A 15,136-nucleotide genomic window follows, 5' to 3' on the forward strand; every position below is an offset into this window, starting at 1 on the left:
AATTATATATTGAACCTTATAAGATGTAGCTTTTTTTTTTTTTTTTTTTTGAGACGGAGTCTTGCTCTGTCACCCAGGCTGGAGTGCAGTGGCCGGATCTCAGCTCACTGCAAGCTCCGCCTCCGGGTTTACGCCATTCTCCTGCCTCAGCCTCCCGAGTAGCTGGGACTACAGGCGCCCGCCACCTCGCCCGGCTAGTTTTTTTGTATTTTTTAGTAGAGACGGGGTTTCACCGTGTTAGCCGGGATGGTCTCTCGATCTCCTGACCTCGTGATCCGCCCGTCTCGGCCTCCCAAAGTGCTGGGATTACAGGCTTGAGCCACCGCGCCCGGCCTAAAAAAAAAAAAAAAATTAGCTTTAAAAATAAAAGCACCTCAGGAAAATATAGCATTAAATGTTTATGTTAAAAAGAAGGCTGAGGCCGGGCGCGGTGGCTCACGCCTGTAATCCCAGCACTTTGGGAGGCCGAGGCGGGCGGATCACAAGGTCAGGAGATCGAGACCACGGTGAAACCCCGTCTCTACTAAAAATACAAAAAACTAGCCGGGCGAGGTGGCGGCACCTGTAGTCCCAGCTACTTGGGAGGCTGAGGCAGGAGAATGGCAGGAACCCAGGAGGCGGAGCTTGCAGTGAGCTGAGATCGCGCCACTGCACTGCAGCCAGGGGGAGAGAGCGAGACTCCGTCTCCAAAAAAAAAAAAAAAAAAAGAAGGCTGAAATGAAGGCCAGGTACAGTGGCTCACCCTTGTAATCCTAACACTTTGGGAAGGAGAGGTGGGTGGATTTCTTGAGTTCGGGAGTTCCAGACCAGCCTGGGCAACATAGCAAAACCCCACCTCTACAAAAAATACAAAAAGTAGCCAGGCGTGGTGGTGCACACCTGTAGTCTCAGCTATTTGGAAGGCTTAGGTAGGAGGATTGCTTGAGCCTGCGAGGTCAAGGCTGCAGTGAGCTGAGATCAGTCACACCACTGGACTCCAGCTTGGGTGACAGATCAAGACCCCGTCTCTAAATAAATAAATAAAATTTAGAAAGCAAAAGAAGTAAAGGGATATAAGGAGCAGCAAGGATGAAACCAAACTGTCATTGTTCCCAGGTGATGAAACTCCACATAGAAAACTTTGAATAATATAGAAATGAATCGTTAGAATTAATGAGATACTTTGGCAAGTTGTTGGATCAGAAACAAAAATCAATTGCATTTCTACAGTCCAGAAGCTAGTACAGTGAAAATATTCCATTTATCATAACAAAAGATATAAAGTAACTAAAATGAAATTAGCAAGAGTTGTGCAAGAAGCACCCAACCATTGCAGCTGCAACGGCCCCAAGTTTCCAACTTCCATTTCCCAAAGGAAGGGGATGCAAGGGCGACAAGATGGTGCCAGATGGCCTCTCTCAGACCTTTTGGAGGTTTCTTGACCCAGCCTTGCTGACTTTGTGGAATGTATTGAGCAAATCCTGTTGAGTGAATCCACGAAAAATTCCAACTTCTGGCAAAATCTCAAAATTGCAGCCCTGGAAATGTTCTCAGCTCTTTTTTTTTCTTTTTCTTTTTTTTTTCTTTTTTTTGAGACAGAGTCTCGCTCTCTTACCTAGGCTGGAGTGCATGGCATGATCTTGGCTCACTGCAACCTCTGCCTCCCAGGTTCAAGCGATTCACCTGCCACAGCCTCCCGAGTAGCTGGGATTACAGGCACACACCACCACACCTGGCTAATTTTTTTGTGTTTTTAGACAAGACGGGGTTTCGCCATGTTGACCAGGCTGGTCTTGAACTCCTGTCCTCAAGTGATCCGCCCACCTCAGCCTCCCAAAGTGCTGGGATTACAAGCGTGAGCCACCGCGCCCGGCAGTATCCAATGTCTTGAGTAAATCAACTTTGTTGGGTGTTATTCAAGAATGGCTGCTGTGAAAAGTTGGAGAAACTCCTTTCAAAATTTACTCCCAAATGTGTCCCTAATCCTTAAATATTCAATGTTGCATCCAATGACTCAAATAAATCCACGCTATTTGATTTGATTGCAGTCTAGTTCCAAGAGAGACAGGTAGATCCAACTCCTTATAAAATCAAATCCCAAACTGTGTTCCCATCTCTGAGAGCCAGACCGCATCTAATATCTGGAGTAAATCTGTGCTGCTGGACATGATTCCGGATTCTAGAATAGTTATGATGGAGATGAGTTAGGTTCAAGTTCTTACAAATCAAGGTCCAAGTTATGTTGTTTCCTTTCCCTAAGCAGGTGGAATAGGTCTGTGGAGAGTGACAGGCGCAGATGGTTTGCTGTGAAGACATGGATGGAACCCCCTACAAAATAGAGGTCCAAGGTGTGTCCTGGTTCTTAAACTTGAACTCCTGGCCTCAAGCCATCCTCCCACCTCCACTTTTCAAAGTGCTGGGATTATAAGCGTGAGCTACCATGCCTGACCCCAATTCTTAAGTCTTCCAGACTATATCAGATGTTGCTAATAAATCTATATCCAGTAAATCCATGTTGGAGGGTCTTCCACAATGGAAATAATAAATTGAATGCCTTAAAAGATTTGACCTCAACTCAAACGTCTAAAGTCATTCAGTGTTGAAATGACCAGGCAAGGTCAGGATGGATTGCAATGAAGAGTGGGTTGAACGCCTTATAAGGGCCCAGAGTGTGTCTCAACTCTTCAGCTAGCAACCTTGGGAGGCCGCTCATTCTCATTTGTCACAAAATCCCAGTGTGACAAACTATTTTTGCACTGCACTTATCTTAGGAAGCTGTCAAAAGTGATGCATGCAATCTGTTAATGGGCTGGAAGTGTTCTAGCCATGGTTCCTAAAGGTAGAGGCAATCCTACCACGTGATGCAGCCAAGGAGACCTTCTCCAAGATCCAGACTCTGTACTAGTGAGGACTTCTTGGGCCTTAGGCCCAGTGACCAACCTCCAGCAGGCAGAAAGATTGAGTGGGCCTTTGAGACCCAAGTGACTGCATTGTCAGTCGTCTTAGGAAATTTCCCTCCCTTTATTTCATTATGTTCTTGCCTTTTAGAAAACAATTTTATTGAAATATAATTTATATGATAAAACTCATTCATTTAAAGTGTACAATTCAATAGTTTTTAGTATGTTCACAGAATTGTCCAACCATCACCACAATAATTTTGGAATATTTTTGTCATCCCCAAAAGAAATTTCACACATTTTGGCAGTCACTCCCCATTTCCATGCAACAAATTTCCCAGCCCTAGACAATCATTAATCTACTTTCTCTATCTATGAATTTGCCTGTTTTGGGTACCTCATATAAATGGAATCGTACAATGTGTGGTCTTTTGTGTCAGGCTTCTTTCACACAGCGTATGTTTTCGAGGTTCACCCATGTTGTAACATACATCACGTACTTTATTTTTATAACTTACTAATATTCCATCGTATGGACATACCATGTATTTATTGTATAGATTTTGGTTGTTTCTACTTTTGGATTAATTGTGAATAATGCTGCTGCAAACATCTGTGTACGAGTTTTTGTGTGGACATAATTTTTTTTTTTTTTTAAGAGACGGAGTCTTGCTCTGTCACCCAGGCTGGAGTGCAGTGACACAATCTTGGCTCACTGTAACCTCCACCTCCCAGGTTCAAGCCAATTCTTCTCCCTCAGCTTCCCAAGTAGCTGGGACTACAGGCGCATGCCACCATGCCTGGCTAATTTTTTTTTTTTGTATTTTAGTAGAGGTGGGGTTTCACTGTGTTGCCCAGGCTGGTCTCGAACTCCCGAGCTCAGGTAATCTGCCTGCCTCAGCCTCCCAAAATGCTAGGATTACAGGCATGAGCCACCACGTCCGGCCATGGACATAATTGTTTATCTTAGGTAGACAGGGATCTTCAAAAAGTTCATGGAAAATGTATATAAGGAAAAAACTGCATTGTTTAAAATTCCTTTGCACCAAAATAAACTCATATCATGTCTGAAACAGGATCTACTTTTTTTATCCACAGCTATCTACATTTATATCATCATCGTCCATTGTTCTTGTCTACAGGGTGAGCACAACATTTTACCCCCGTGCCTGACAGACAGGCCAACCTGAACAGAAGCCTTCCCAGGCACCAGAGCAGAAGGGAAAATTTGTACACAGTTGCGAAGAACTTCACACTATTCCATCCCCTCTACTGCCACAGGATCTACTTTTAGGTACTAAGAAAAGAAAAAAGACATCAGTTTGAAAAGTGCCCCCATCAGAGCAACATTAATTCTGCTAAAATTGAAGCAATAACAAACATCAACATTTTTTTTTTTTGAGGTGGTGCCTTGCTCTGTCATCCAGGCTTGAGTGCAGTGGTGCAATCATGGCTCACTACAACCTTCGCCTCCCAAGTTGAAGAGATTCTCCTGCCTCAGCCTCCCGAGTAGCTGGGATTACAGGCACTTGCCACCACGCCCAGCCAATTTTTTGTATTTTTAGTAGAGACAGGGTTTCACTAGGTTGGCAAGGCTGGTCTCGAACTCCTGACCTCAGGTGATCCACCTGTCTCGGCCACCCAAAGTGCTGGAATTACAGGTGTGAACCACCACACCCAGCCAAACATCAGATTTATGATGAAGCTTTGGTGGAGGAAGGTGAAATCACTGATGCTTTATGAAAAGTTTATGAGAACAATGCCTCAAATAAATCAGCAGTATACAAATGGACAACTTATTTTAAGAAAGGGTAAGACAATGTTGAAGGTGAGGCCTGCAGCAGCAGATTATCTATATCAATTTTCGAGGAAAAAATTCACTTTGTGCCCCAACTGAAGAGAACTGGCAATTAACAGCCCAAACAATAGCCAACATCATAGACATCTAATTGGTTCGCTTACACAATTCTGACTGAAAAAGTTCAGCAAACTTTCCCATGAATGGGTGCTAAAAGTATTGCACCCAGATAGGCCAGGCGTGGTGGCCCATGCCTGTAATCCCAGCACTTTGGGAGACCAAGGCGGATGGATCACAAGGTCAGGGATTCAAGACCAACCTGGCCAATATGGTGAAACCCCGTCTCTACTAAAAACACAAAAATTAGCCGGCCGTAGTGGGGCTTGCCTGTAGTCCCAGCTACTCAGGAGGCTTAGGCAGAAGAATTGCTTGAACCCAGGGAGCAAAAGTTGCAGTGAGCCGAGATTATGCCACTGCACTCTAGCCTGGGCGACAAAGCAAGACTCCTTCTCAAAAAAAAAAAAAAAAAAATATTGCACCCAGATCAGCTGCAGGCAAAAGCAGAGCTTGCTTTTATTTATTTATTTATTTAATAATTTTTTAGGCTAGGCATGGGGGCTCACTCCTGTAATCCCAGCACTTTGGGAGGCCGAGGCGGGCAGTTCACTTGAGGTCAGGAGTTCAAGACCAGCCTGGCCAACATGGTGAAACCCCATCTCTACTAAAAAAAATACACAATTAGCTGGGTGTGGTGGCACACATCTGTAATCCAGCTACTCAGGAGGCTGAGGCAGGAGAATCTCTTGAACCCAGAGGCAGAGGTTGCAGTGAGCCAAGATGGAGCCACTGCACTACAGCCTGGGCAACAAGAGTGAAATATTGTCTCAAATAATAATAATAATAACAACAAAATAATTTTTTAAAACTCACCACCTCAGCTTTATAAAGCAGAGCATTTATTTATTTATTTATTTATTTTAGGTGGAGTCTCGCTTTTGTCACCCAGGCTGGAGTGCAGTGGCACAATCTCGGCTCCCTGCAACTCCGCCTCCCAGGTTCAAGCAATTCTCCTGCCTCAGCCTCCTGAGTGGCTGGGATTACAGGCGTGTGCCACCATGGGCAACGAATTTTTGTATTTTTAGTAGAGACGGAGTTTCACCATGTTGGTCAGGCTGGTCTTGAACTCCTGACCTCAGGTGATCTGCCCGCCTTGGCCTCCCAATCACTTGAAACTGGGAGGAGGAGGTTTCAGTGAGCCAAGATGGTGCCACTGCACTCCAGCCTGGGCAACAGAGTGAGACTGGCTCAAAAACAAACAAAAAGGCCAGGGACAGGAGAATGGCGTGAACCCGGGAGGCGGAGCTTGCAGTGAGCCGAGATCGCGCCACTGCACTCCAGCCTGGGCGACAGAGCGAGACTCCGTCTCAAAAAAAAATAAAATAAAATAAAATAAAAATAAAAATAAAAAAGGCCAGGGAGAGCTTCACCAAGTACTTCCCCAACTCACAACAATGCTCGTGACGGTTTTTGTTTGTTTGTTTGTTTGTTTGTTTGTTTGAGACAGAGTCTCCTTTGTCGCCCAGGCTGGAGGGCAGTAGTGCGATCTCGGCTCACTGCAAGCTCCGCCTCCCGGGTTCACGCCATTCTCCTGCCTCAGCCTCCCGAGTAGCTGGGACTACAGGCGCCCGCCACCACGCCCGGCTAATTTTTTGTATTTTTAGTAGAGATGAGGTTTCACCGCATTAGCCAGTATGGTCTCTATCTCCTGACCTCGTGATCCACCCGCCTTGGCCTCCCAAAGTGCTGGGATTACAGGCGTGAGCCACCGCGCCCGGCCTCCTGACTTCTTATTTTGTAATCTGTAATCTTAAAAAAAAAATTTAAAGGGCACTCATTTTTCTTCAGTTAATAACACAAAAAAGACTGCATTGACATGGTTTAATTCCCAGGACCCTCGGCCCTTTAAGGATAGACTAAATGCATATCATAGCTTTACAAAAATGTCTTGCCCTTGATAGAGCTTATACTGAGAAATGAGGTTTATATTTTTTATCTTAATCTTTTGATTCCATTTTCCAGTAAGTTTTTAAAGTCCCCTCGTATACCTAGAAGCGAAATTACTGGGTCATATGGTAACTCTATGTTTAAATTCTTTTGTTGTGATAAAATATATGTAACCTAAGACATGTCATTTTAAACATTTTTAAGTGTACAACTCAGTGGCATTACTTTCACAATGTTGTGCAACTGAAACGGGAAAAGTTCCTTTTCCCCCTCGCAGGGCGTGCGATGAGGGTGTGGCGCGCGGTGGGGGTGTGGCGCGCGGTGGGGGTGTGGCGCGCGTGGGGGTGTGGCGCGCGGTGGGGGTGTGGCGCGCGTGGGGGTGTGGCGCGCGGTGGGGGTGTGGCGCGCGGTGGGGGTGTGGCGCGCGGTGGGGGTGTGGCGCGCGGTGGGGGTATGGCGCGCGTGGGGTTGTGGCGCGCGGTGGGGGTGTGGCGCGCGGTGGGGGTGTGGCGCGCGGTGGGGGTGTGGCGCTCGGTGGGGGTGTGGCGCGCGTGGGGGTGTGGCGCGCGGTGGGGGTGTGGCGCGCGGTGGGGGTGTGGCGCGCGGTGGGGGTGTGGCGCGCCGTGGGGGTGTGGCGCGCGGTGGGGGTGTGGCGCGCGGTGGGGGTGTGGCGCGCGGTGGGGGTGTGGCGCGCGGTGGGGGTGTAGCTCGCTTAGGTGCCTGGCTGCTCAAACCTCTAGGGGAGCGTACAGACAGGCAGGCTGTGGGCCTCCAACCCCACGGCAGCACGTAGGGTTAGATGTTTACAGCTCCTGAAACCCCAGTGGGCGTGTGTTACAGGTTGCTCTTTTAGTTTTGCTGTCTATAGGCGGCTTGTGTTAACCAGCTCAATTAGACCCTCTACCTTGTCACAAAGACAGAGGGCTTTCTGTATCCCGGGTCCTTGCTCGGTGTACCGGAAGAATTGGATCACACCTGGGCTTAGAGAATGAGTGCAAGGTTTTATTAAGTGGAGATAGCTCTTGGCAGATGTTGGAAGCCAGAAGAGAGTGCAGTTGGAAGGTTTTCTCCTGCAGTCGGGCCACTGAGCAGCCCAGGACCCCCTTCGACGGTCCCAGCCAAACTCCGCGTCGTTCTGCTGGTCAGTGGCCTGCTGGCATGCCAGTGCCTGCTGATGTGCTCCTCTGGACGTCCAGCCGCCTGTGTGTTCCTCCACTGATGTGATCCTCTCCACGTCCGGCTACCTGTGTGTCTGCCTGCTAAGGTCTTGGGGTTTTTTATAGCACAGGATGGGGGCGTGGCAGGCCGGGTGGTCTTGGGAAATGCAACATTTGGGCAGGAAAACAAAAATGCCTGTCCTCACCTAAGTCTGGGGGGGTGGAGCCGTAGCCAGGGACCATGTCCTCACATCCTCCTCTACCCAGCACTTCCTTCCCTCCTTTCCATATTATTTATAGGGACCATGCTCTTCCCTTCCCAGCACTTCCTTTCGGTATCACAACTGTTACTGCAACCTATTTCTAAAATTTTTCATTACCCCAAACAGAAATTATATGACCATTAAGCAATAACTCACCATTCCTCTCCCTACACCACCCCAGCCGCTGGGAACCTCTAATCTACTTTCTGTCTTTATAAATTTGCCAGTCTAGATATTTTATATAAGTGGAATCATACAATATTTATCATCTTATGTCTAGCTTATTTCACTTAGCATATTTCAAGGTTCACCCATGATGAAGCAGGTATCAAAATTTTACTCTTTTTTAAGGCTGAATAATACTTCATTGCATGTTTATCCGTTCGTCAGTTGATGGACATTTAAATTGTTTATGCCTTTTGGTTTTTGTGAATAATGCTGCAATGAACATTGGTGTACAAGTACGTGTTTGAGTTTCTGATTTTCAGTTCTTTTGGGTATATACCTAGGAGTGGAATTGCTAAGTCATATGGTGAGTCTGTGGTTAGCGTTTAGAGGAACCACCAAACTGTTTTCCACAACAGCCGTACCACTTTACATTCCCACTAGCAATGTATGAAGGTGCCAATTTCTCCACATTTTTGTCGACACTTGTTATTATCTATTTTTTAATTACAGCCATCCTAGTGGATGAGAAGATTCTTTTATTTTTAGGCCACTTCTTTTCAGTTATGATTTTCTAGGAAATTATCCATTTCAGCAAAGTTTTCAGATTTATTGTCCATAAATTTGTACAGTAAACATTTCAGTGTTGTTGTTGTTGTTATTGTTCTTTTTTTTTTTTTTTTTTTTTGAGACGGAGTCTCGCTCTGTCATCCAGTCACCTAGGCTGGAGTGCAGTGGTGTGATCTCAGCTCACCGTAACCTCCACCTTCTGGGTTCAAGCAGTTCCCTGTCTCGGCCTCCCGAGTAACTGGGATTATAGGCGCCTGCCACCACCCCAGCTAATTTTTGTATTTTTTTTTTAAGTAGAGATGGGGTTTCACCATGTTGGGTCAGGCTGGTCTTGAACTCCTGACCTCGTGATCCACCTGCCTCAGTCTCCCAAATTGGTGGGGTTACAGGTGTGAGCCACCATGCCCAGCCTTCAGCGTTCTTCTAAAAGGCAGTAAACGGCCAGGCACAGTGGCTCATGCCCATAATCCCAGCACTTTGGAAGGCCAAGGCAGGTGGATTATCTGAGGTCAGGAGTTCAAGACCAGCCTAGCTAACATGGTGAAACCTCATCTCCGTTAAAAATACAAAAATTAGGCCGGGCGCGGTGGCTCAAGCCTGTAATCCCAGCACTTTGGGAGGCCGAGACAGGTGGATCACGAGGTCATGAGATCGAGACCATCCTGGCGAACACCGTGAAACCCCGTCTCTACTAAAAAATACAAAAAACTAGCCGGGCGAGGTGGCGGGCGCCTGTACTCCCAGCTACTCGGGAGGCTGAGGCAGGAGAATGGCGTAAACCTGGGAGGCGGAGCTTGCAGTGAGCTGAGATCCGGCCACTGCACTCCAGCCCGGGCTACAGAGCGAGACTCCGTCTCAAAAAAAAAAAAAAAAAAAAAAAAAAAAAAAACAAAAATTAGCTCGACAGGCCGGGCGCGGTGGCTCACACCTGTAATCCCAGCACTTTGGGAGGCCGAGGCAGGCAAATCACAAGGTCAGGAGATCGAGACCACGGTGAAACCCTGTCTCTACTAAAAATACAAAAAATGAGCCGGGCGAGGTGGCGGGCGCCTGTAGTCCCAGCAACTCGGGAGGCTGGGGCAGGAGAATGGCCTGAACCCAGGAGGCGGAGCTTGCAGTGAGCCGGGATCGTGCCACTGCACTCCAGCTTGGGCGACAGAGCAAGACTCCGTCTCAAAAAAAAAAAAAAAAAAAAAAAAAAAAAAAATTAGTTCGACATGGTGGCACGCACCTGTGATCCCAGCTACTCAGGAGGCTGAAACAGGAGAATCATTTGAACCCGGAGGCACAGGTTGCAGTGAGCTGAGATCGCTCCACTGCACTCCAGCCTGGATGACAAAGCAAGACTCTCAAAAATAAAAAATAAATTTAAAAAGGGGAGTGGAGATAGCTCTTGGCAGATGTTGGAAGCCAGAAGAGAGTGGAGTAGGAAGGTTTTCCCCTGGAGTCGGGCCATTGAGCAGCCCGGGACCCCCTTCGACGTGCATGCCTTTTTTGTGATCTGTTGTGAAGCTTGTCAATTTTATTAGACTCAAAGAACCAAGTTTCTTTGTTGTTGTTGTTGTTGTTGTTGTTGTTGGATGATCCTCTTTGTTGTAATATTTTCTTATTTTACTCAAATTTCTACCTTTTCAGGCCAGGTGCAGTGGTTCATGCCTGAAATCCCAGCACGTCAGGAAGTTGAGGCAGGCAAATCGCTTGAGCCCAGGAGTTCATGGCGAGACCCCTCTCTACAAAAAAATACAAAAATTAGCTGGGTGTGATGGTGTGTGCCTGTAGTCCCAGCTACTCGAGAGACTAGGACAGGAGGATCACTTGAGCCCATGAGGTTGAGGCTTCAGTGAGCTGCGATCACACTACCACATTCTACTCTGGGCAACAGAGCAAGATGCTGTCTCAAAAAACAAACGAATTTCGACCTTGTATTTTGTCTTTTATTTTACTTACTTTTTGTCTGTTCTTTTTCTCACACCTTTTTCTTTTCATTTATTTTTATTTTTATTTTTTGAGATGGAATCTTGCTCCATCACCCAGGCTGCAGTGAGTAGCATGATCTCAGTTCACTGCAACCTCTGCCTCCCAGGTTCAAACGATTATCCTGCCTCAGACTCCCGAGTAGCTGTGACTACAGGCATACGCCAACATGCCCAGTTAATTTTTGTATTTTTAGTAGAGATGGGGTTTCACCATATTGGCCAGGCCAGTCTCAAACTCCTGACCTCAGGTGATCTGCCTGCCTCAGCCTCCCAAAGTGCTGGGATTACAGGCATGAGCCGCTGCACCCGGCCTCACATCTTGAGTTAGAAACTTCATTCGCTAATCTTCAACTACCTTTTCCAATACAAGCATTTGTCTTTTAATATATTTCCATTATCATTCTAAGTATATTATAATTTCTTTCTTTCTTTGTTTTTTTTTTTTTTTTTTTGGAGATGGACTCTCGCTCTGTTACCCAGGCTGGAGTGCAGTGGTGTGATCTCGGCTCACTGCAACCTCCGCCTCCTGAGTTCAATTAATTCTCCTGCCTCAGCCTCTGTAGTAGCTGGGATTACAGGCATCAGCCACCAGGCCCCAACTAATTTTTGTATTTTTAATAGAGATGGGGTTTTGCCATGTTGGTCAGGCTGGTCTCGAATTCCTGACCTCAAGTGATCCACCCTTCTCAGCCTCCCAAAGTGCTGGGATTACAGGCGTGAGCCACCACACCTGACCTATTATAATTTCTTTCTTTTCCTTCCTTTTTTTTTTTTTTTTTTTGAGACCAAGTCTTGCTCTTGTTGCCCAGACTGGAGTGCAATGGCACAATCTTGGCTCACTGCAACCTCCACCTCCGCCTCCCGGGTTGAAGCAATTCTCCTGCTTTAGCCTCCCAAGTAGCTGGGATTACAGGCACCTGCTACCACGCCCAGCCAACCTTTTGTATTTTCAGTAGATACAGGGTTTCACTATGTTGGCCAGGCTGGTCTCGAACTCCTGACCTCAGGAGATCCACCTGCCTCGTCCTCCCAAAGCGCTGGGATTACAGGATTGAGCCACCGCGCCCGGCCTCAGATTGCATTTCTAATGGACAACAGCAAATCTCTGTTTACAGCTTTTCCTTAACAACAGCAGATGACCTCTCTTCTGCAAGTAGGAATAATAAAGTTTAAATTGCAACATCTGCCTTTCTGCAAATGCTGTGAGAGCAATAGCAGACTTTTTACATTAGTGGAACTTAGTCAGTGTGAACTTTTATGAACGTTTATGATATTCTAGGCCATAAAGCAAATTGCAAAAAATTGGTGACATACATATCCTATTAACCATAGTTAATGACAAATGGATAACTGTGTGTGTGTGTGTGTGTGTGTGTGTGTGTGTGTGTGTGTGTGTGTGTGTTAGAGACAGGGTCTTTCTCTGTCACCCAGGCTGGAGTGCAGTGGCACAATCACAGCTCACTGCAGCCTTGAGCCTTTGGGTTCAAGCGATCCTCCTACCTCAGCTTCCCGCGTAGCTGGGATGACAGGCACATGCCACCATGCCCAGCTCAATTTTTTGTTTTGTATTTTTTGTAGAGATGGGGGTCTTACTATGTTGCCCAGGCTGGTCTTGAACTCCTGGGCTCAAGTGATCCTCTCACCTTGGCATCTCAAAGTGCTGGGATTACAGGAATGAGCCACCATACCCAACTGGATAACTCATGTTAAGAGGAGACAAGATTATGTTGAAAATGAAGCCCACAGGCTGGGCGCGGTGGCTCAAGCCTGTAATCCCAGCACTTTGGGAGGCCGAGACGGGCGGATTACGAGGTCAGGAGATCGAGACCATCCTGGCTGACCCGATGAAACCCCGTCTCTACTAAAAAATACAAAAAACTAGCCGGGCGAGGTGGCGGGTGCCTGTAGTCCCAGCTACTCTGGAGGCTGAGGCAGGAGAATGGCGTGAACCCGGGAGGCGGAGCTTGCAGTGAGCTGAGATTGTGCCACTGCACTCCAGCTTGGGCGACAGAGCGAGACTCCGTCTCAAAAAAAAAAAAAAAAAAAAAAAAAAAGAAATGCAATCTGAGGCCAGGCATAGTGGCTCATGCCTGTAATTGCAGCACTTTGGGAGGCCGAGGTGGGGGGATCACCTGAGGTCGGGAGTTTGAGACCAGCCTGACCAACATGGTGAAACCCCATCTCTACTAAAAATACAAAAATTAGCCAGGTGTAGTGGTGGGCACCTGTAGTCCCAGCTATTCGGGAGGCTGAGACAGGAGAATTTCTTGAACCCGGGAGGTGGAGGTTGCAGTGAGCCAAGATCACACCACTGCACTCCTGCCTGGTGACAAACCAAGATTCCGTCTCATTACAAAAAAAAAATTTAGAAAGAAAGAAAAAGTCCTGGGAAAAAAACCTATTACCATAAAATCTGAAGGTCTGAGAAAGGTGCACGGAATTGTGGTGAATCTTATTTACTACTGCAGTCTCAGCACCTAGCACCAACTTGTGCCTTAGTCACAGCAGCCATCTCTTTCAGTAGTTTGGAGAAAAAGGAAGAGGAAAGAGGGAATAGTGTTAGCATGTAGCAAAGAAAGCATTCTCTAGGGTCAGATTTGGGTCTGAACTTACCTACCATACATGATCTTAGAAAAGTTATCTAATGTCTCTTAAGCCTCCGTTTCCTCATCTCTCAGATGGAAAGAGAAATATTTATGTTGCAGAGTTTGATAACTCGTGAAAAGTTACTATATATCACAACCAATGTAGAAAAGATACTAAATAAATGGTAGCTGCTATTGTTAATAATTATTGTAAGCTTTGTAACTGAAGGTGGGTTACAATGCAAAAAAGGAAACATCTTGGTTAAAATAAGATTCCAGCTAAGGGTGACCCTGAGCCAAGTCTCTTACAGTTGCTAACATTACTCTTTCAGTATTTACTTAATGCCACCAAATGTGCCTGGTATTGGAGACACCACATTCAACAACCAGGTAAAGTCTCTGCCTTTTAGTTTAGACATTTGCCTCAGAGCTGTGCTTGTAAATTATTTACTTTTGCAGAATTTGCCAACAAGGGCTTTTAGGGGGCAAACGGGAAGGAGGGAAGCCTCGTGTCTGTGACAATTAGGAGTACTAGGGACTGGGGAGCTGGCAAGGGTATGCCTCCCCTAAGTCTTTTTTTTTTCTTATGCAGTTACTTATTTTTTTTATTGTGGTAAAATACATATAGCATAAAGTTTACCATTTTAACTCAGTGCCATTAAGTATATTCACATTGTTATATAACCATCTCCACTAACCAGAACTCCTTCATACCCCAAACTGAAATTCTATACCCATTAAACAATAACTCCCAATTTCTTTCCACTCCCAGCCCCCGATAACTACTATTCAACTTTCTTTTTCTATGAATTTGACTATCATAAGTCCTCATTGTAATAGTTAGGATTCTCCAGAGAAACAAAACCAATAAAATATATAGGCCGGATGCAGTGGCTCACGCCTGTAATCCCAACACTTTTGGAGGCTGCTGGAGCACCTGAGGTCAGGAGTTCAAGACCAGCCTGGCCAACATGGTGAAACCCCATCTCTATTTAAAAAATACAAAAATTAGCCAGGCATGGTGTTGGGTGCCTGTAGTCCCAGCTACTCGGGAGGCTGAGGCAGGAGAATTGCTTGAACCCAGGAGGTGGAGGTTGCAGTGAGCCAAGATCACGCCGCTGCACTCCAGCCTGGGCAACAAGAGCAAAATTCCATCTCAAAAAAAAAAAAAAATATATATATATATATGTATATATATATATGAAATATCATGATCTGGTGTCAGCAAGCTGGAGACCAAAAAAAGCCAGTGAGGTGTAGCTACAGTGGAAGCCCAGGGGCCTGAGAACAAGGGGAGCCAACGGTGTAGTGTAAGTCCCAGTCTGAATGCAGAAGAGATAATTCTTTCCCCACCTTTCTGTTCTATTCAGGCCTTCGAAGGATTGGATGATGCCCCCTACATTGAAGGAGTAATCTGCTTTACTCCCTCTACTGATTCAAATGCTAACCTCATTCAGAAAAACCCTCACAGACACACCCAGAAATAATGCGTAGTCAAATATTTGGATACCCTGTGGCCTAGTCAAGTTGACACATAAAATTAACCATCACACCCACATAAGTAGAATCATGAAATTTGCCCTTTTGTGTCTGGCTTAGCAGAATATTTTTAAGGTTTATTCATGTTGTAACATGTATCAGAATTGTATATATATATGTGTGTGTGTATATATATATATGTGTGTGTGTATGTGTGTGTGTGTATATATATATATATATATATATATTTTTTTTTTTTT

At 46.0% G+C, this 15,136-nt stretch overlaps 1 long non-coding RNA gene and 1 pseudogene across 2 annotated transcripts; one reads left to right on the plus strand and one right to left on the minus strand.

Annotated features, from left to right (window-relative positions):
* Positions 1 to 15,136, minus strand: part of LOC144335247 (B-cell CLL/lymphoma 7 protein family member C pseudogene) — a 369,536-nt pseudogene that overhangs the window by 69,377 nt on the left and 285,023 nt on the right.
* Positions 1,737 to 5,208, plus strand: LOC144335252 (uncharacterized). Of its 2 annotated transcripts, XR_013405973.1 has the most exons (4): positions 1,737 to 1,870; positions 2,240 to 2,327; positions 3,978 to 4,173; positions 5,162 to 5,208. It is a non-coding gene; the product is annotated as an uncharacterized LOC144335252 (long non-coding RNA). The 2 variants fall into 2 exon arrangements; XR_013405975.1 differs by lacking the exon at positions 5,162 to 5,208 and having other exon boundaries at positions 4,022 to 4,194.

The sequence above is a fragment of the Macaca mulatta genome, chromosome 1 (assembly GCF_049350105.2).
Source record: "Macaca mulatta isolate MMU2019108-1 chromosome 1, T2T-MMU8v2.0, whole genome shotgun sequence".
NCBI classification, from domain to species: domain Eukaryota; kingdom Metazoa; phylum Chordata; class Mammalia; order Primates; family Cercopithecidae; genus Macaca; species Macaca mulatta.